Source organism: Triturus cristatus, chromosome 11 (genome assembly GCF_964204655.1).
Source record: "Triturus cristatus chromosome 11, aTriCri1.1, whole genome shotgun sequence".
NCBI lineage: Eukaryota > Metazoa > Chordata > Amphibia > Caudata > Salamandridae > Triturus > Triturus cristatus.
The window spans coordinates 916,283,302-916,304,031 of NC_140594.1; the positions used below are offsets into that span (position 1 = coordinate 916,283,302).

The 20,730-nt window shown below is 40.1% G+C and overlaps 1 protein-coding gene across 18 annotated transcripts in view; it reads right to left on the reverse strand.

The window, feature by feature from the left end:
- MBNL1 (muscleblind like splicing regulator 1) overlaps positions 1-20,730 on the reverse strand; it is a 498,242-nt gene that overhangs the window by 81,625 nt on the left and 395,887 nt on the right. The gene's annotated exons all lie outside the window — the stretch shown is intronic.

Here is a 20,730-nt window from a genome sequence, read left to right on the forward strand (position 1 = left end):
TTGCCGTGTTACACGTCTCTTAAAACATATATATTCTGATACGCAGTTAGTTACAGGTGCTTTCTGTCAGGTATGGTGAGGTGTTTGTCAGATTTCACCAGGAATTTTTTCATATACACCGATAAAAACAAAAACACAATCTCTCCCTCTCTTTATTTTGAAACCTCCTAAAAAATATATATATTTTTTTTTATAAAATATTGTGTTTTCTCTCACTGAGTACTCCTACCAGTCTGCATTTCTCTACATTTCCACTGCCCCTTAAGCCTCTCTCATGCATCCTGCGTGTCGTATAATGTATTTTAACATTATCTGCCAGCATGATTGTTGGAAAATATGAAGCTCACCTCCCCAACCCCCCTCCCCCCAATTTTACTGACCAAGCTACAACGCTGTCAATCACTCGAGGATCAGCAGGACAGGTCCTAGCTATTGAAAAGTCAGTTCTTCGAAGCCTTCCTGAACCTTTGTAAAGACAGGGAAAGTCATACGGGAGCAGGTAGCTTATTCCAGTGCTTTGCTACCCTCAACAAAAAAGCTTTGCCACAAAAGCTAGCTCATTTACATCTGGGCACAGCCAGCAGTTGCACTCCAGTGGAGCGTAGACAGCGTGATGGTGAGTAATTGCAACATTTCTAGATCAAGCATTTAGGGCAATTATCGGAAAGATAACTCACCACACCTCAGGTAAAACCTGAGTGTGGTCCCATACAGTGTGGGTCATATATGTGCAATTCTCTCAATTAGACTACAGCTCCAATCAGAACGTCTTATAATAAAGATTATTTATGTATCGAAAAAGGAGAGTACTCCCGTCGTCATCATCACTATCTGTATATACACAGGAGTGCTCTCCTTTTTCGATACGTAAATAATCTTTATTACAAGACGTTCTGATTGGAGATATAGTCTAATTGAGATATTTGCACATATATGACCCAGGTTTTACCCGAGGTGTGGTGAGTTATCTTTCCGATAATTGTTTTTTCTGCCCTGAGGAAGTCGTTGGGCCACTCACCCAAGACGAAACACGTGTTGGCTACCGACTACATTTTGGCTATAACATCTATGCCAATGTGTGACTGCGAACTAATGTTAAATGATCATGAGGAGAAGGTTTGAGAGAAAAAAAAAAAATAAAATAAAGAAGAACACCGTATGATCATATATTGGACTGAAACTGTATTGGATTGGTTCTGATGTCAGATGTCTGAATGCTTATTTGCTTTTTGCTCGGGAACAATTTCTTGTTTGGTGTTTATCCTTTGAGTACTTTCAGTAACGAAGGAATATTGGGACATAGGTGGCTGTTTCCCTTGCTGTTCCCTGGAGCACTTCTCAGATACTTATCTATATATGTTTATAAGATTATTGGCTTTGCGCAAGTTTTATACCCAGCCACTGTTCAAGGTTACAATTTATTCAATAGTCCTCACATCTTCTGCATTATAAAATGGAATGGCGCAACAGCCAACCAAATGTGACATGGTCAAGCAATGAGAAAGAGTTTTGGTATGGTAGTATATGGGGCCCGAGAAATGTAAGGAGGTGGTAGCCTTCCTCTCCCTACATCACAAGGAAATCTTGTGGAGGAGCTGATGAATCTTAGGGCAGCCCAGTAATAATTAGTTTTACAGTGGCCATGGTGAGCAACAACTCAATGGCAAATTGGAAATCTTCAGGATTCTCTTGCCAGCAACAAAACAGAAATTGTTTAAGGTTTCAAAGTAGACACTGAAATTATAGGTGGTGACGTTCACTGCTTTACACCATATAGCAATACCTCAAAAGCCATCCACTAGCATTATAAGTTCACAGATCTTAAATATAGCAGAATCTTTCTGGAAACATTTATGGTGTTTAATGAGATCAGTATCTGTTACCCCTCCCTGGATAATTCCCTGGAGGGGATGTATGCATATTAGTGCATGGTATGAATTCTGGAGTTTCGCCAGGCTCATAGGTGTCTGTCAGAAATGGGTTCTGCCAGGCAACTGTGCTGGCCCACCTAGCACAACTCAAACATCAGTATAATAAATAAACAAATAAGGTGTATACTTACCCAAATGCAGACACACTAATGCTACTTGCTTGTTCTAAACTCTACCACTACACCTTCATTTAAGTGCCACAGCGAGGCCATACCATAATTAGGGAGGTAAACTGCAAGTGGTAGAGTCACTAAACTTGAAGGGTGCTGGGAGACTTCAGATATAAGTAAGGTCAGTTTCTCCTCCTAGGTCTTAATAGAGACCTTATTTCTTTATCTAATTGGACCAATGTAAACTGTGTTAAGCCTAAACTAGGATAATGGATAATTAGGATGCATTATCACTCTGAGTTATTGTAATCTAAACTAACTTAAATCTACATATTTTAAGTACACCACATGTTAAGATGTTTGTCAAGATTTAGGCCATAATGATGCAGCTATCTTTTCTGTTGTTCCCTGTGTCAAACTCTGTTTTTAAAGTTTAGATGGCGATCTTCTTACAAAGATGGCTAGTCTTACTCAAACAAACCTCACAAACTGTGATACAGTTGTTTTTCCACTCCTGCCTTTTGTTGTGGATATCAGTAGTCTCCAACACAAAGCATTATATTGATACTCTTGTATCCCACTCTATCAGAGGCACATTCTGCGTTTCATTCATTTTCTCAGCCATCAATATTACCTTCTGCAGTCACCAATAATCTACATGCTCATTGAAATACTGGCACAAGGCCTCTAGAGTTTATTTTTGCCTCACAGTGATTTACTGTCCTGGTAGTGGGTATGTTGGTTTGGGGGTGATACCAAAAGCCTGGTACACAGCCTGGCACATCTCCCATACCAACCAAGAGAGGAGAGCTTGGTAGTGCTTTAGGGCCAGAACTGTACTGGAATCTAACTCAGAAGAAAGACTTATTCAAGAGAATTTATAGTATAGGTATTCTCGTGACTCTGCTTGGTTCCCTGCCATTGACTAGGCTAAACTCTAACGGGATCCCCTATTCATTTTCTTTTCCCCTCAGAAAAAACCTGTTTCAACCATCATCATTCCATTGTGATGTCCAGGTACTGACAGTGTGGTGGGACCTCGTAATCAGCGCACTAACAATGTAGTATTACTGTTCCAGCACAATCACACACATACATATTTCCTTAAAAAAGGACATTTTTAAAGCACATACCATAAGTCCCTGAACAACACTTTTCTTTACTCAGATAACTCTTCAATGAGGCCTAAGTGGGCAAAAGGTAAAGGCTGCACATGGAGATTGCAGATCCTCTGTGGTGATTCACAAAATCAGGAGTTGAGTCACTAAAATAGGGCTTGCTATAAAATCGAAGGCATGTTTATGATTTTAAAATATAATTCACATATACATGCCTAAAAGTAGAACTTGGAGAATCATGGATCTTTGCATCAACACAGCTTATCTGATTCCCTGTTTCCTGTTGACATAGGGCCCGTACATGCTCTCCAGTGTTATCCTTTTCAAGAAACTGTTACTTTGTTGAGTCTGTTGGAGACCCAGTTAAATGTATATACTACTTTAAAACTGATAAGGTACACGTTAAATAGACTTAGATATTTGTATTATCTGCAATACCCAACTCAGTGCATCAAAGTCAGGATAACATTCAGTCAACTAAGGGGCTGAAATCAAAATAAAAAAACACTTTTATGACATGTACAATCAATTCCTAGCCTGCAAAAGAAATAAACACAGCATCAAGGAGATACTGTGTCACATGGAAGGAAGCATGTAGGACATCGACATAGTGCTGATCTTGCAAGGCGATTTATGAGACGATACGTTATGTTATGTTATCTGAATTTATATAGCGTGCAGCTGCCTCAGCAAAGAGGCGTCCCGGCGCTGAACTGAGACTGCAAGCCACCCTGCTGGGTACAGGCACAGAGCTTATCCCCAACAACCACAGTATTCAACAAACATTCTACACAGAACCAAAGAACCCAGATGCTCAAAGTTACATATAGGTAAGGAATAAGTTTAAAGAGATAACACAAACATTAGCCTAACAATATGGCGATAAATAACTACACCTTAGTGATTATAGCTGATCATAATATAGGAACAAACAAAATACAAGGACACGATTTATTGGTGGAAATAAAGAAATCTTTGGATTCCAGTACATCGTATTTCCAGCGAACATAAGAAAGACTTTTTACACTACCATTACAGACAATGGAAGATCAGTGTTATGCATGCAGGCAATGCTATGCTTGGCAACTGAGGTGATGATCAATACAAGTGTGTGTACCACGGAGAAAGTCCTATTTTGAGTGACATCTTCAATTCTAAAACATCTATCTTTAAAGCCAAAAAGTTTAAAACATCAATTCGAGTTGCTGATAGGGCAAACTGCTTGACTGATTTCAAGACACTACCAATTGCTGTAAATAGATGCTAATGTGCCCTTAAGCCCACTGTACCCCTCCCCATCTCACACTAATTATGTAGTGACTTCAGGAGTACCCTTCTGAAACACCCATCTCTCTACTTAGGTAATCGTCTTTGCAACTGGTAAGGTAGAGTTAATGGTTTAATATAATTCACCTACTTATCATAGGCTCAAAATTCTTTGCTTTGCTATTATGTGACAAATATGCACCTCTTGACTAATTCTTGCCTAAATTTGATAAGCCTGTTAAAGTCATGGTTAGTTAATTTTAAGTTATAAGTTGCATGTTAGTGTTTTGTTGGTCCTTGATGAAACTGGCTTCCAGCAGTTTCTTTTAAACTTAAGCTCATCCAATATCATACATTTAAAATTTTCACAACTGATGATTGCCAACTCACTCTATGCTCTAAAAAATACATTTTATTTGGCTTCAAACTGATTAATGCCTGCAAATAGATATTTGTAGTGCATTTGGTGATTTGTACAGCCCAAATGCTTGATGAAAGATATGGTTTTGGAAGACCCTATAGTTTTGTCTGTTACCTTTTCTTGATCAAGTGACAGAGATCTCCAAAGGGTGATAACATGTGAGGTTATGGGTCTTCCCTCACATCGCTTATAACTAGCAAGTGATGTTGGCTAGGTGCCCTTAGGCTTCATTCGGGCAGTGGGTTTGAGCACCGAATGTTACTGTGTAGGGGTAGACATCGCTTTTTCATGATGATACAAGGAAGTGCCACAGCTCTGCCCTTGGAAATCTGCATATTATTTTATGGGGGACCCTCTGTAAACATCAGAGTAGTAATCAATAGGACAAACAGCTAATGCAAATAGGGAAGCAATTTGATGATATGTCTTGAGAAAATGTTGTGTGCCGCCCATCAACCAGAAGTAATTGGAATCATTGGTGGTTTACTCTGTATAATTGCAGGATGAACAAGATTGCTACTATGCTTTTGGCTTTGCTCGAAATGGTTGCTGTATATGCTACTGCTAGTTTTAAGGCAAGATGTAATGCTGACAAATCTGCAAATCCCTATTAAGCTGCATTTAGGGAGAGTGTTTATACACCAATGTTAACGTGGGAGAAGGTCTCCTCTAGTGGTGCTACACAGATTGCTGGGGTTCCTGATGTTTATCTATGTTATCGGAATTCATGCATTACCATGTTTTATGTTTGCTGACTGTATTCACTGAAGAGATCATGTAGGCATTGAACCATTCTCTCTAGCTTTATCATGGAAATATTTACAATGCAAAAATATCCATATACATTCAGCTTGGTTGCAACATGGTGGAGGCAGATGTGAATTATATTAACTTCTTGCCTCAATGAATAAGCCATAGGCTCCAAAAGGATAATAAATACCATTAGGGATGAGAGGGAAGTCAGCAGTGCTTAGTAAACATTTGAATGAAGAAGACAAGACATTCACACAAACAACTGAGTGTTTTAAACCTGTACAGAACGACGAAACACAAAAAGGAAACCTAAACTCACAGAATCTGAAAAAGACACACCTAAGACATTCAGTTGAATTATTTCTGTAAGTCCGTTGTAAAAATATATTGTGGATAAACATATTTGTTAGTCGTATCTGACATGCAGTAGAACGTTTATGTGGTCAAACAGGATGGTCCCATAGAATAAATATCTTCTGATCAGGGGACGTTATGGATGATGCAACCTTGGCTGACATGATTGCCTATTTGCTGCTGTATGACTTAAAAATATGGATTTTAATGGAAAATAGACCTGCAGGCGATAAAACTATTTGGGATTTTATCTTTCTTTAATATTAAGCTAGAATGTTGATTCCACAAGTCAATTGGGATCACTACTTTCCACATAACCCCACTGAAGAGAGCAAATTGGTGGGTAGAGTTAATTTTCAAAATCCATTTATCAGTATCTACCAGGAGTCCACCTGAGACCAGGTACTTCACTGATGTGCATCTTCATAGAAATCCGAGAAATCCTTCAAACCAAACTACCCTTATGATTCAGTTAGTGCTCAAACATTATATCAGTGATCTTTTTTCTTTGTTACCATGTATTCAGTCATATTCCTAAGATGGCCTGTGGAAGCAGGATGAATTGTACTGCTTGCAGTGTAGCTGATATTTCTGTATTGAGTAACTGGAGTTTCGTTTTTTAAGTGTCACCCATTCTCTTACAATGCTTAAGGCCAGCCCACTCAAGAGGGTTTTCAGCATTTCCATGCAATGAACCATGGTATTTCCAAGAGTCATGTATCAGTGCCTCCTAGCAGACCACTGGGACCCAGTTCCTTTCCTGCTTCTGTATTTAATTTAACATAGGTAAAATTGGTCTACAAACATTATTGTTCACCGAGAAGGTGAGATGAAGGGATGGTAATCACTGTTAATGTCCACAATGCCTTTGTTGTAGAGATCACTAAAAACAATGCACAGATAAACTTCTATGACCATCTCTTCAATGAGGTTCATAGCAGACAGAAGTCTAAGTGCCTAACTTTAATATTTGTGTCATCATCATTAGCCAGCTAAGCCAGCATCAAGCCACATGTTCACACTACTTGAAATTCTTCAAACCAAACTTCTTTTTTGATTCATTTAATTTTCAAAGCATTATCTCAGAGATATTGCCTCTCATGTGTTAATATACATTCAATCTCCATACTAAATTGGTCTGAGGAAGTTCATTGAATTGTATTACTTGGTAATGCATCTTTTATTGAGAGTCTACACTTTCACTTTTAGCATCTCATAATTTTTCCTAAAATTCTTAAGAGCATCACTCTCAATTCAGCCTTCAAGTAGTTCTGCACAACGAACCGTGGTAATGGACCCTCATTTCAATCATAATAAAATAATGAACCCCATTATCACTACCTCCTGAAACACAGAATTTGAAATACATCTGACATTAAATGTCCAGCATGGGCAACAAACTGTGTTCAAAGCTAATTCTTAGCTGTGTTGCTGAATGGCTTGTCACGTCTTGCACAGTGCTCAATACAGACAAATTTATAAAATATGATTTTGTGCAAAAGTACCTAAAGTCTTATTTAAAATTGAGAAGAATATGATTTCTGGAAGAAATGTTAAATTCACATGGGAAAAAAAGATGAAATTTAAAGATAAAAATGTGGGCCAAAAATTAATACATTTTCTAGCGTTTCTGAGGGTTCCTGTGGATGTGAAAACAGTAATGGAGGAAACAGAATGCAGGTTTTGATATAACAAAAAACTGGAAAAACGAAAAACAAACTATTTTTGTGTAGTTTTTAATAATAAAAGAAGTTGGAAGGTTTGTCAAAGTGGATTATTAGTTAGGCTGAATGGTTGCCCACCACAAGTATCAATATCACTAATATTGTTAGGTCCAGAAAATGTTTCAGTAATTTAAACCTGAGCTCAAGCCCTACGAGGTATAGCACAGTTCTCAGCTCAGAATCATTCCGCCTGGCACGGCAGACCCACTGCACTGATATGGAAATATGCTTTAAACTATTGGCCACCCCAAAAATTCATGTTTTCACCCTGGTTGCACCGATCTGCTGACGGTGTTATCTTAAAGCAATCAGAAATATGTTTTAAACAATCCAGCCCCTGGAAAATTCATGCTTTCACCCTTGTGACATCTTGATTGATTCCCGCAATATGACATGCCATTCTATAACTGAACACAACAATTTTCTTTGCCATATACTTGCATTGTGATTGAAGAAAGTCTATAATGCGCTGACTCTATATTTCATTGCAGCATTATTACACCACAGTCAAGCCCAGAGTGATTCTGCACTCTCGGTTCTTATTGCTGAGGACAATACAGTGATTAGAATATCCAACACTCGCACTGATTTATGTCAGAAACACAGCAAATATTCTTTTCTTTGCAGATATAAAGTCACACTGATCCATTGACAGTGTCACACACCCACTAAATTGGGTTTGTCCAATAGTCATCCTTTGCCAGCATTAGGTCCTGGAAACTTTGATGATCTACAGACCCTTATCAATTGACAGTCTAGTACCCACATTAACTAGGAATTTTTCACACCGAAGGACTGCAACTTGATGTCCTTATAGACTGTCATACTTGCTTCACCAAAGTAATCCACTTATAACAGTTATTGCCATATCCCATTGGTGTCTCCAACATTTTACTGTGTCCTGATGATGACCCCATTGGAAATAATCTGGGTTAGGAGTCGAAAAGTTGACAACTGTTACAGTGGACTGTTTTTATCAGGTTTAGGATACCGACACTCCTACACTGAGTGTTGCACTTACATCTGCTATCCTGATCAGCCACGTCTATGTATTTGCATTCTTGTATAGCAAGTCCACCCTTTACGATTACTTTTTTACGTACACTGAGCCACACCACTATTTAGATATCCTTATATTTTAAAAATGAAATATCAAAAAAGGTATTAAATAAATGTTGTTTGAATCCCAGGCTATGCCAAACACCTGATGGTTTGTCTCTAATTTTGCCAACGAAGTTGAGGCTAACACTTCCCCGTTGTAAAATGAATGACAAAAACAGTTTCAAATTCAAACCTCAGCACAATAAAAATCCCGATCCAATTTGTAAAAATGTAAATTTAATTAACAAAATGACACCAAAGTGACAAAAATTCATCAAGGGAAATGGGTGATATGAATTTTCAAAGTTTGAAATAAAAATAGTGCCAAAAAGTGCAAAGTGCCAACCACCGGCAACTTGTCGAACTAGACTGGGTCACGGGTACATTTTCAGGCCACCCAATACAATAGGTTGTGGGTGAGATTCCTGGGAATATTTTCTCTGGAAAAAAGGGGGCAGCACATTGCCCCAATACACTTTGAAAATCTTTCCACTTGTGGGGCCCATGATATGACAAAGCCAAATATCCTGACATGTGATAAAACAGTCCAATTACAGTCAATTTATAAAGTACCTTAAGTTATGGTAACCAGGCTCCAGCACCAATCCTGGTCATACCAAGACCAGGACTAAAAGAGAAGTGTTTTAAGTTTTTTCTAATCCTCTTTGTGAAATGTGATTTTCTTTATCCTTAAAGAAACACAATTCCTCTACTTTACCCAAAAGGTATCTATCAGCTTACCATGCAGCATGTTTCAGCGTTTTCAATTTGAATTTGTCGTGAATAAATCCTGGTCTGGCGACATTAGTTGCCTTTCTGGAAAAATAAGGTTTCAGTCTTTGGTCTCTGAGACCAGAAACTGTAGCCGGCTTGCAGAGTAGTTTTTTAATCATTTTCAGAACTCTATATTCTGCCTGTTGGGAGCCAATCTACAAAGTATTGGACTGATATGCTCTGGACACTCAAACCTGCTCTTTTGAGTTACCTACTATTTTGGGTTTTCAGGTAGGTGACAAATAGTTCCTTGACTGCAGCCTTCACACTTACTGGTAGTAGTAGGTTTTGCATGAGCTCAGAGCCAGCCAACTCTGCTTCATTGAATTGAGGATGCATGCAACCAGATGGGCTATTGTTTTACAATTCAAGGACAGTCCCAGCTGCATTTTATCATCATACAAAAGATTCATACTCATATTAAAGTGGACGGTGGACGGGGGAGCCCTGAGAACCTCGACAACACAACAGAACAGTTGGTGCACACTTTTTCTGTCACAACCTGAGAAATAATAGTGAAGCTCCACCTTCAAATTAACACTCAGCAGAGTCATTTTTCACTTGCCCCTACCACACAGTAAATGTTATTTGGCGAGGCCCAGGTTTCCAATATCTCTATATATCATGGTATTTTATAGATATTATTTTAGATCCTTCTGCATCAAGCTCTAAACTGCAAATAGAGAGTGACTATGAGCAACCACACTATAATTCAGAATCAGAAATCATAACTAAGAAAACATGCAGACATTTTTATACATATTGTACCAGCAGCTATCTTGAGTTACAAAAAAGAACATCAGGAGATGGATTCCAAAACATTTCTGACTGGAGATAGTTCATGTTCTTGTTGGTATGTATAGCAGTGCATGGTGCAAATACCTTTTACCATCATATTATAAAGCAGATTTGTGGAGGTGATAACATGGCACAAGAATACATGTGCAAATTTAAGCTGACACAGCCCACAAAATACATACTTTAATAACACACCACAATAATAGCAACAAAGCACTACAACACAACATAAAAAACAATGCATTAATAACACAACAATAGATGCAATACAGTAGAACACATCAACAAAATGCAACACAACTACAGCACAAGCACACAGCTCAACAATGCCACCCTATACACTAATATGAGGCAGAATATCAAGACAGCAGCACAACAACATATGACACCAAAACAGAACAATTCAACAGCACACGTTTTCCAATGTGTTGTATTGGGTTATTTTGGGTTTTTTGAGTTGTGGTGTTTTGTTTTTTTTGGCATTTGCTTATTTAATGTGCTTTTTATGTGGTTGTGATTTAGATCTTGTATTTATATTTCATCATGGCACACTGTTATGACTATTGTGCTAACGTAAATACATGTTACACTGTAATTGTCACATGTTGTGCTGGTGTACGTCTTGTGTAACTATGTTCTGATGTTTTGTTGTCGAAATATGTTACCGTGGTATTATGTGTTTTGCGATTGCATTATTTTTGTGCTGAATAGATGTGTTTCGCACTTGCTGTGTTGTATTTTAGGTTGTGTGTTATGTTGATGAGGTGGTGTGTTATTTTGCTAAATATTGTTGTAGTGGTTATGTGGCAAAGCAGCATAGTCCTTTGGTGTTCTAGTCATAAAAATACCCTTTACCACAGTCCAACGTTGTAAAATACAACTGCTTCAATTCATCAACTATTCAGGAGACCAATAAGCCCAAGCCTCAGGCATAGATCATTTCTCAATTAGCACTTCCAGGAGTTAATTACTGAAAGAGTAGCTGTGGGTCAAGCAACAAATTATTTGTGAAGTAATGTAAACACTGTAAGCCACAGTGAGAGACATTTAGAGTACTTAGTTTGAAATAGGTAGGCAAAAACCCATATTGTTAAAATGTCCTGAATTTTGGGGGATGTAGCTCATCTAAGAAAATTATTCCAAGCCATTTATCACTTGTTTGTCATCATATGAAGGTATTGATAATCTATGCTATTCCAGGAAGTTCACGTTAATTGTGCTGTCATTGTTAATCTTGCAAAAATAAGAGCCTTAGCATGCAATAACAATGGTGAAGAAAAATGCTGCTCAAGATCCGCTCAAAAGAATTAACACTTTCAGTATTGCCATGCAGAGAACATTCCGAAATGTCCTTAAATGGATAACGGCCAGGATCCAACTACGTGAGAAGAATCATTAGTCTGTAATCGGATCTGAATCAGGGGAGGTTTCATGGCCAGGGGATTGGTATAGTGCAAAACATCCCATCTGAAGCAAGAGCACACCTAACTCGCATCAAGAAGACCAGAGCTGTATTACAATAAGTGCCCCGGGTTTCACCGGGCTTTTGCGCCCACTTTCCGTGCCACCGGGGCACTTTGATATTATAGAAGGGAGCGCAGACGCGTGTGCTCACCCTTCTATAATACATATAGCGCTGGCGCACTTAAAACAACAGTGCTATCAACAGAGGATGTTGCCTCATCTGCATAGGGGCGTGCCCTATGCAAATGAGGAAATTCCTTTGACTATGCGCCTGCGCCATATTAAAGACGTGGGCGCAGAGTCAAAGAATCCCTCAGGAGGCACAAAGAGTGTGCCATTTAAAAGGTGGTGCACGGTCAGTGCGCCTCCTGACAGCAGCCCTCGGCAGGGGACAGGGGGGGTCCCACTGTCCTCCCAGACATCTCCTTGCAGGTGCAGTCACTGACTGCAACCGCCTGCAAGGGGATCTCTAAACCCCTTTGAAAGTACAGGCGGGTGCCGCCTCTACTGTGAAAACAGGGAGTGGCTGCTCCATGTTTTCACATGAATACACGGCCTCCAGGGCAGCGCGAGTTCGCGACTGCCCTGGGGAAGCGCATACAACATAATATGGCAAATTGTGATTGTTTGCGCCCGGTGCACCTTTTAAAAGGTGTGCCGGGAGCAAACAATCACAATGCATATTATGGCCCCAGATGCGGAGGAGACTCCTTCTCATACCTCGCAGTCAAGACCTGGATCGACCACAGAACCTCGCCTTCCCTCATAGACTTCCAAAGGAACCTCAAGGCATGGCTCTTCCAGACAAAACTGTTGAAAATGCAGTCTTTAAAAACATTGCATTGCAATGCAGTAACAGTACATTCCGTCTCATACTCCAGCTACCTCTACTATCACTCATTGATTCAATGCTTGCCTTTTGCCCTTTAAAGCTTTGCTGCCTTTTGGTTAGGTTTGTGCAATATAAATGCTACATTCATACATACTATCACTCACTCTTCAATCCATCCATCATCATTGAATTACCCTCACATTCATGCACTCGGCTATCCACACACAAGACATGCAAACGATCACTAAGGGCACACTTACTCTTGTAAGTCAGACCTACCCAATGTTTTTTTGTTTTAATGGAGTTTTATATAGCGTGAACTGGACCCGAAGGTATCAGAGTGCTTTACATGAGCACTAGTTGTGTTAAAGATGGACACCTTTTTTGTGAGGCATGGGGAGATTATGGATTTGCCCAGAATCACAGGATGTTAAGCGTCCCTGCAGAGACTCAAACCCGGTACCTCCAGTTCTGAGTTCGACCACTCTGGCCATTAGGCCACATCCTCTCCCCTAAGGTTTGTTTTTAAAATGGAAACAGTTTGAGTAGAATTTGTGAGAAAACCTGTTGTAACTACACATTTCTGAAATATAGTGTTGCAGTACTGAAACAACCAATACTCCTGCGATGTAATAGTAGCTTGATAGCATGACATAGTGTTTTTATTAATCTAAAGTGCAGTGATCTAGCCTCCAACTAATGGCTGGAATAAATCTCACTGTATACATCAAATTGTTGATTTTTCTTCTAGGCCCAGTGGACAATATGCTTTTGGCTTTTCAGTTGTCAACAAAAACGTGTGCCAACTTTGTTATACCAAATATACAGAACATACATTTGAGGTAGACCTACCTTTTGAACCCACTAGTAATTGCATTCAACAGCACTCTGTCAAATTATAGGTCTCCCACTCTGTTCCAGACACTTGGGAATATTTTGGCCATCTTAGAAATAAAGTTCACTTGTAGCACTTTGGGTACATGTCAACAAGGAAATAACCATGAAGTGCTGAGCATCCTTGCATTTGTTCTGCTTAAGACACATCATAAACTGGAAAAAGTTCTGGATTACACTGACCTTTATGACCCAAGCACTACATACTCAAACCTGGAGGCACTGCACTAGGCCCCAAATCACATATTGTGTATTTTTTGTGCCCAATGCTTAGTGCATAAACCCTGTATGGTTTGGTCCTAGGAAACCTTACCAAACTGCTACAGACTTTTGAGGCATCTAAATGTTTCAGTCATACATCTAGAAAAGTTTGTTTGGCACAAAGAAAGTGCTAAATCTTTAGGTGGGGGGCATTATGTCTAGGCGTTATTCTTAAGCACTTCCTCACACAGTGTTTACATCTCAAAATTGATATCTAGAAAAACAGTTAAAGGCTGAAAACACATTATTCCTGAGTGAACTGTAATTTTATTTATTATACAGAAAAGTAGTGATGAATTTGACTTCATTGACCTGGAGGAGTCTGGTTGCTGAGGGATTCGCTCTCCCAGCCTTCCCTGCACTCCTGGGGAGGGGCCACCACAGTTGACAGCCTGTGCCACACGCTTCAAATAGTGCCCGCGGCATGAGCCAGGCCGGGGGGAACTCAAGGGCAATGGTGGGCCTGTCCATGCCCTTTGGAGCCCAGAGGAGTCTGGGCTGGGCTCACCCCCTTTTGTCTACTGAAAACATCGTATTCACCACACCTCCGCTGGACAAACCCGCGAGCAAGAGCAGGTACTATGGTTACACTGTGCCCCAATGTCACAAGTTTTGTAGACATTCATGGCCTTCCCCTTTGGCACACCCACAAGATAGTTCCTAGGGAGAGGAATTGTTTGTATCCATCGAGTGTGGCTGAGATCTTGATTGCCACCTAGAATAAAAACAGAATAAAAATAACTGCTTGTGGCCCAAAGGGTACTGAGCGGAGGAGGCTATGACATTTGTATTTTGCAATTTGGCTAGGCAATTACCCTGCCTCCAGAACTGAAAACTAATTTTAAGCCCACAATTTTGCACAGCACTGTTTATTAGTTAACGCCTTCATAATTATGGGTTGGAGGGTATGGGGGAAAATGTCTAACTGCTAGGGGTCATTGAGACGAGTGGGACAAATTTAGCCTGTGAGTCTTACAAAAAAGGTGAAATCAAGCCTAGTATTTGGGACGACAATGACGTGCAACAAGTCTTTATATGTTTAACTGTTTCTAGATTTAGGGCCAGATGTACAGCTGTTTTTTGCAGCCGCAAACAGGGAAACGGCCCGTTTGCGACTGCAAAATCGGTCTGCCCCATATACAAACCATACTTTGCGATTCGGTAACCTATTACCGATTCACAAAATAGGGTTTGCGACTCGCTATTAAAAGGGGTGTGCCAAGGGCGTCTGTTCCTAATAGCGAGTTCCCTGTAATGTAAGATTGTTTTGCAGTAGCAAAACACTGGCAGTTTACCACCCATTTCAAATGGGTGGTAAGCCACTCGCAAATGTTAAGGGGTCCTTGGGGACCCCTTCTCCTTTGTGACTGGCACTGAAAATATTTTTTAAGAGCAGGCAGTGGTCCCATGAACCACTGCCTACTCTTACGAAATGTAACAGAAATGTTTAATTTTTCTTTTTTTAAATGCTTCCCATTTTCTTTAAAGGAAAACGGGCTGCATTTTGTTTTTAAACTGCTTTATTTCCGGTCCAGGGAAGGCATGGCTTGGCAGTTCGGGCTGGACTGTTCCCATGAGGCACAGGGTCAGACTGATTTGCATATGGCCATGTCTGAACTGGGGTGGCAGAGTGGGCTAAAGAACGGTGATGGATCAAACCCAGATCTGTTGACTGGGTGTGAGTGTTTGATTGGTTCTGATGCTCCGTCCATTACCACCCCCTTTTGTACCGCTTTATTTATAAAGCAGGCACAGACATGGTAGTCGGCTGACCCCAGCAGGCCACCATCCCTGGGAGTGGTAACCATTCCTAATGGGGTCACAAACTGCACCTGCCTCATGAATATTGATGAGGCAGACAATTTGCAACCCCATTAGGAACCGCAAACAATGTCTGAGACACTGTTGTACATTCATATCTGCGAGTCACAAATTGCGAGTCGCAAATTGGTAGGGTCGTACATCTGGCCCTTAGACACCACACCCAGAGGCAGCCCAGGAGTGATCAAGGGCATACCAAGGCTTACATAACATTCATATATTTACACACTTCTCTAGGGACTACTTTATTGTACTAGGAATTGTTTGGAATATTCAGGAGTTCATTATTTTTGATATAATACCTATGCTCTTGTTAGTGGTTGGCAACAAGCACTAGAGAAGGAATGGGGAAATGTAAGGCAACACAAGCCCTCCCAGGAAAGGGGAACCCCCCAAAATAATGAGGAGTGCTGGGAATAACTGCATGTTGACAGAAATAGACAACTTAATAGAGGAGGTGAAAACCATGTTAGGAGAGAAGACTAAACATTCTAAGTTATTAATAGCGAAAATAACGTCATTCTACATAAAGAAGGGAGGGGTACAGTGGAAAGATAGATGACAACACAAATCTATAGTAGATAAAGTAGTGGTGCAACACGGACCCATAGCACAGACAGTAATACCTGCTGATTTAACTATAACAAACATCTCAGACACCTGGCCATCATGAGAGAGAAATCCACCTTTTCAGAAAGGGGGAAGGTGGCCCTGGGAATTATTTGCACAAATAGATTTGCACCCTTGACACAGGAGTAGCCGACAACTACAGCACTTAAGCAAAGCTTAAGTGCCCCCAGTCTTACAATCCAAGAACCAATAGTAATAACACAAGAAATTCAAACAGAGGCACAGTTGACACAATATCCGAGAGCACAGAGGTTAAGATTTTGCACCAAAGAAGTAGCAAAGGATATGTCAATAAAGATTAACAACCTAACAAGTGAAGTTTCATATCTAAAGGATTTAGTCAATTATGTGATGATACAGTTAAAGAGCTGCAAAAGATTACCTCACAGCAATTGAGCTGCAGAGAGTAAAAGGCCAGTTAAATCACTCTGCCCATATAATCTAAAACCTCCACCCATGCAAAATGGACCATTACCACCCTTAGCTCAAACTCATCACAATCACACTGAGACACCCCTTTGGAGTAGAAAGCAGGAATATGAACCAGACATTACAACTGGTATGGAGGATAGTCCCTTTAAATATGAGGGCCTTAGTGTTGTACCAAACAATATACATCATACGTCACCAAGAGCACTATGCTGTCAAGCACCAAATATACACTCGATAGGAAACCGAGACACAACATACAGGATGGCCTAGTTGAGGGGCAATTTCATTATTAGCCAAGTTCCAAATAGGGCCGAAGAAAACAAAGTATACTTAAGCAATGTCCCAAAGTTAACGCAACAAAATAGGGAAGATGGTGAAGTACTCAAAAACAAAGTAGTTCACTGGATTAGGCACAGCTTACTAAATTTGTCAGTAGTGCATTCAGATATAGTGAAGGCAGAATGCCTTCCTCCAAGTTGGAAACTGGAGTTATGACACCATCTTAATCACCGTAACTGAGAGAACATTTGTGGATGGCCTGATTGCCATTAACCAAAGATCTGTCCCAACTTCAAAATCTTTAATAAGGTTCAGACTGCACAGACCATCCTCTGAAACAGAAGGTCCAACGAGCAATAGCTATTCCACAAGTATTACAACAACTCAGAGAAAAAAGCGCAGGAGCTTGAGGCAGTAGATTGGCTAACTATACCCACAATAGGTGTTTGCAGCAACACAAAGCTACTACTAGACCAGGGTCAGGATCCAATGGGAGTGCATGTTTTCAACCAAGATGGGGCAACTCAACTGGGAGAACAGATTCAAAGGAACGGGGAGTCGAACAACATCCCTGAAACGGAGGACAGGCAAAAAGTAATTTTAAACACCTCCTGTACATTGGACAAGGAACTCAAGACCATAGTCTCATGGAATATAGCAGGCTTGAAAGGTACGCTTATGGACCATGACTGGCATACATATATAGGACAATTCCATATCTGCCTTTTTCAGGAGACATGGCTATTGTATCCACCACACAAGATAGTGTAAAAAACATTTTATGTAAAAGTAACCACTTCCCAGAGTGGTAGGGGTTCTGTGGATAAAAAAACACTTTGAAAGCTGATGCCAGTACCCATCAAATACATTCACCAGACATCCTTGGAGTGTACCAGAAAATACTACCCCATTACATCTGTTAACGTGAATATCAGATCAAAGAGAAGTAATTTAAAGTCACAGGCCATAGAAGTACTAGATAGTGCTCTTAGACACATAGCTCCCGACAATACAGTTATAATAGGAGGTGATTTTAATTGTGTATACATGCCAATGAATAGCTTGGATCTAGTAATGAAGGAAGGGGATATGGCAAACAAGTCCCACAGCTGGAAGCAGGCCGGCCCACCTGTACCGTGTAGTACAGCAGCCATGCAATTAACAAAATTCATGCTATAGGGCATGTACAAGTAGGATTAGTAGTGGAAATAAAGATAATACCTCACTATACACATTTAAAAGAGGAAGTGCCCAATTAAAAATAGATTACATTCTACATAGTACAATAACATGGCATAGGATCACTGCCTTCAAAATAGATGATATAGAAGACTGTGACCATTTACCATTGTGCTTAGAAATGACAGGATGCTTCATCAAAGCACGTTGCTCAGGTAAAGAGCCCCAACTAATCCAGCTCTTGGAATCAATCGTCAGATGGTTAAATGGCCTAGTATTATGAATAGGACTGAGTCTATGGCTAACATAATCAATAACTTTGATGAGGTGGGGGGTCTCCATGTTGACAATTTTCTATCTGCACATTCAATCATGGCAATGCATCAATCTTTAGTGACAAATTTAAGGTTCCTTTTAACAAAGGTGCTTTGTCATAATAATAGAGAAGGGGGCAATAAGATAGCTCTCACCCAACCCAAACTACAAAGTGGAATTCAAAGAGGCAAAGAAGATTCTCTTACAAAGCCAAAAAACTGGGCATTCATCAGTGGCAAGGGAGGCCAGAGCAAATTATAAGAAAGTATTATACTGTGCAAAAAAAGGGTGGGATGAAACTAACTGGAATGATCTCCTCCAGGCAGCAACATCCAAAGACACTGTTATGTTCTGGAAAATATTTGCTCATGGATGCAAAAATGCAATCACTCACACAGAACATTATTTGGATCCTACCACCTGGACTTGTCATTTAATCGACCTCTACTCTGAATCCAAAAAGTTCCCTAATGATCCACAATGGCTTTTGACTAATTGCGTAAACGAAGATATGGAATACATAGTCCATTTTAGTTTAAAATAAACACTGATAGCAATTGATGCAATTAAGTCGGGCAAAGCCCCTGGGCTGGATACAATTCCGGGAGACCTCCTCAAACGTCACTTAAAAGTGTTGTGCCCTTATGCTAATTTAATCAGTAATGCAGTTGCATCAGGAGCACTGGACACTCCCACATTTAGGGAGGTAAGATAGTAGATATAATGCGCAAAATATATGGCAGGCAAGTTTTGAATAAACTAAACAATTGGATTTATGATAATAACATTCTAACGGATAACCAACCAGGGTTGAGGGCACACACAAGTACAATTGATCAGGTTTTCAGCATCCTGTGAAAATATACTAACATGAAGAGTGGCCACATTTATATTGCATTTTTAGACCTAAGGGCAGCGTCGGATATTTTCCCTAAAGGACCGTTATGGCCCTCACTAAAGAACCAAGGTGTGCCAGGTGACATCTTAAACAAGAAAATCAGGTTACACCAAAGCAACTCCGCCAAATTCAGCTGGGGTGTGCACGGCAACCTTACTGGACCTATCCCTATTAATTGAGGAGCGAGGCAGGGGTGTGTGCTTGCATCTACCCTGTCGTCACTCAGCATTAACAAGGCTGTTGATCACCTTAACAAGTGCAGCCATGATTCCCTGAAGTTCTGTGGGACCCTGTTCCCGTATTACTATTTGCGGATGATGCCATCTTGGTCTCACAGATGCCGAGGGGCCTCCAAAATTTACTAAATAGCTTCAACACATACTGCATCAGAAGGGAACTGGGAATAAACACCACCAAAGCAAAATATATGGCCATAAAACCCCACAGGACTTTCAGGAAAAACATCACAGTTGGCAATAAGAACTTGGAACATATATCAAATTTCAATTATCTGGGCCTAACACTTGATTCCAGACAATTGTGGAACCCCAAAATAAAACACTCAAAATGGCCATCATGCATGGCTCAAGAGCAATCTCTAACAGATACCATACGTCCACAACTGGAAGGATCACACCGACCCTAGAGTTGTATAAACATCAAACGCAGGTAGCAGCTCTTGATAGGGCCGAGTTGTGGGAAATAGGCAATATAAAGCACCTTGCACTAAGGGAGAACAAATTCACGAGAGGGCTACTAGGTCTACCGGCAGCGACACCATTAATACCCATATACTATGATCTAAACAACACACAGATAGAGCACATGCAGCCTTCAGACCCATGCTCTACTGGATAAAGTGGTGGACGCCACAGGAAATGGCTGATTACAGAGATAGCCTTAGGAAAATAATGGAACTTGATAAAACGTTAACCTCCCCTAGGTTATGATATGTAAAGGCATGGTTCATTAAAAATGTGTTTAAATTGTTACTGGGGAGAGCCACAAGTATTTTCGCAAAGTTCCAAGAAACATCTAAAACATAAATACTGGGAATGCATTTCTAATTGCTTACATAGCAACCCAAGTCTAGAAAGACTGACCATGCAGTTCCTCGCTGTTAAGCCAAACCCAGGTTTTGAGAAATTCTTTGACACCATTCAGTCCCATTTGGGAAAATATTGTATCTGAAATTCACTTATGAAATTTTGAAAATCAAAACTTATACTACAAGACAGAACCCATGCAAGAGACTTGACGATTATTTTGTCTGCACCTTAAGCACTTTAGGGCGAATTAAAAGTGTTGCGCATATTTTGCTCTTTTGAACAGACTGTGATATGACCAGTAACAAATAGATTTGCCCTCTTTGAAG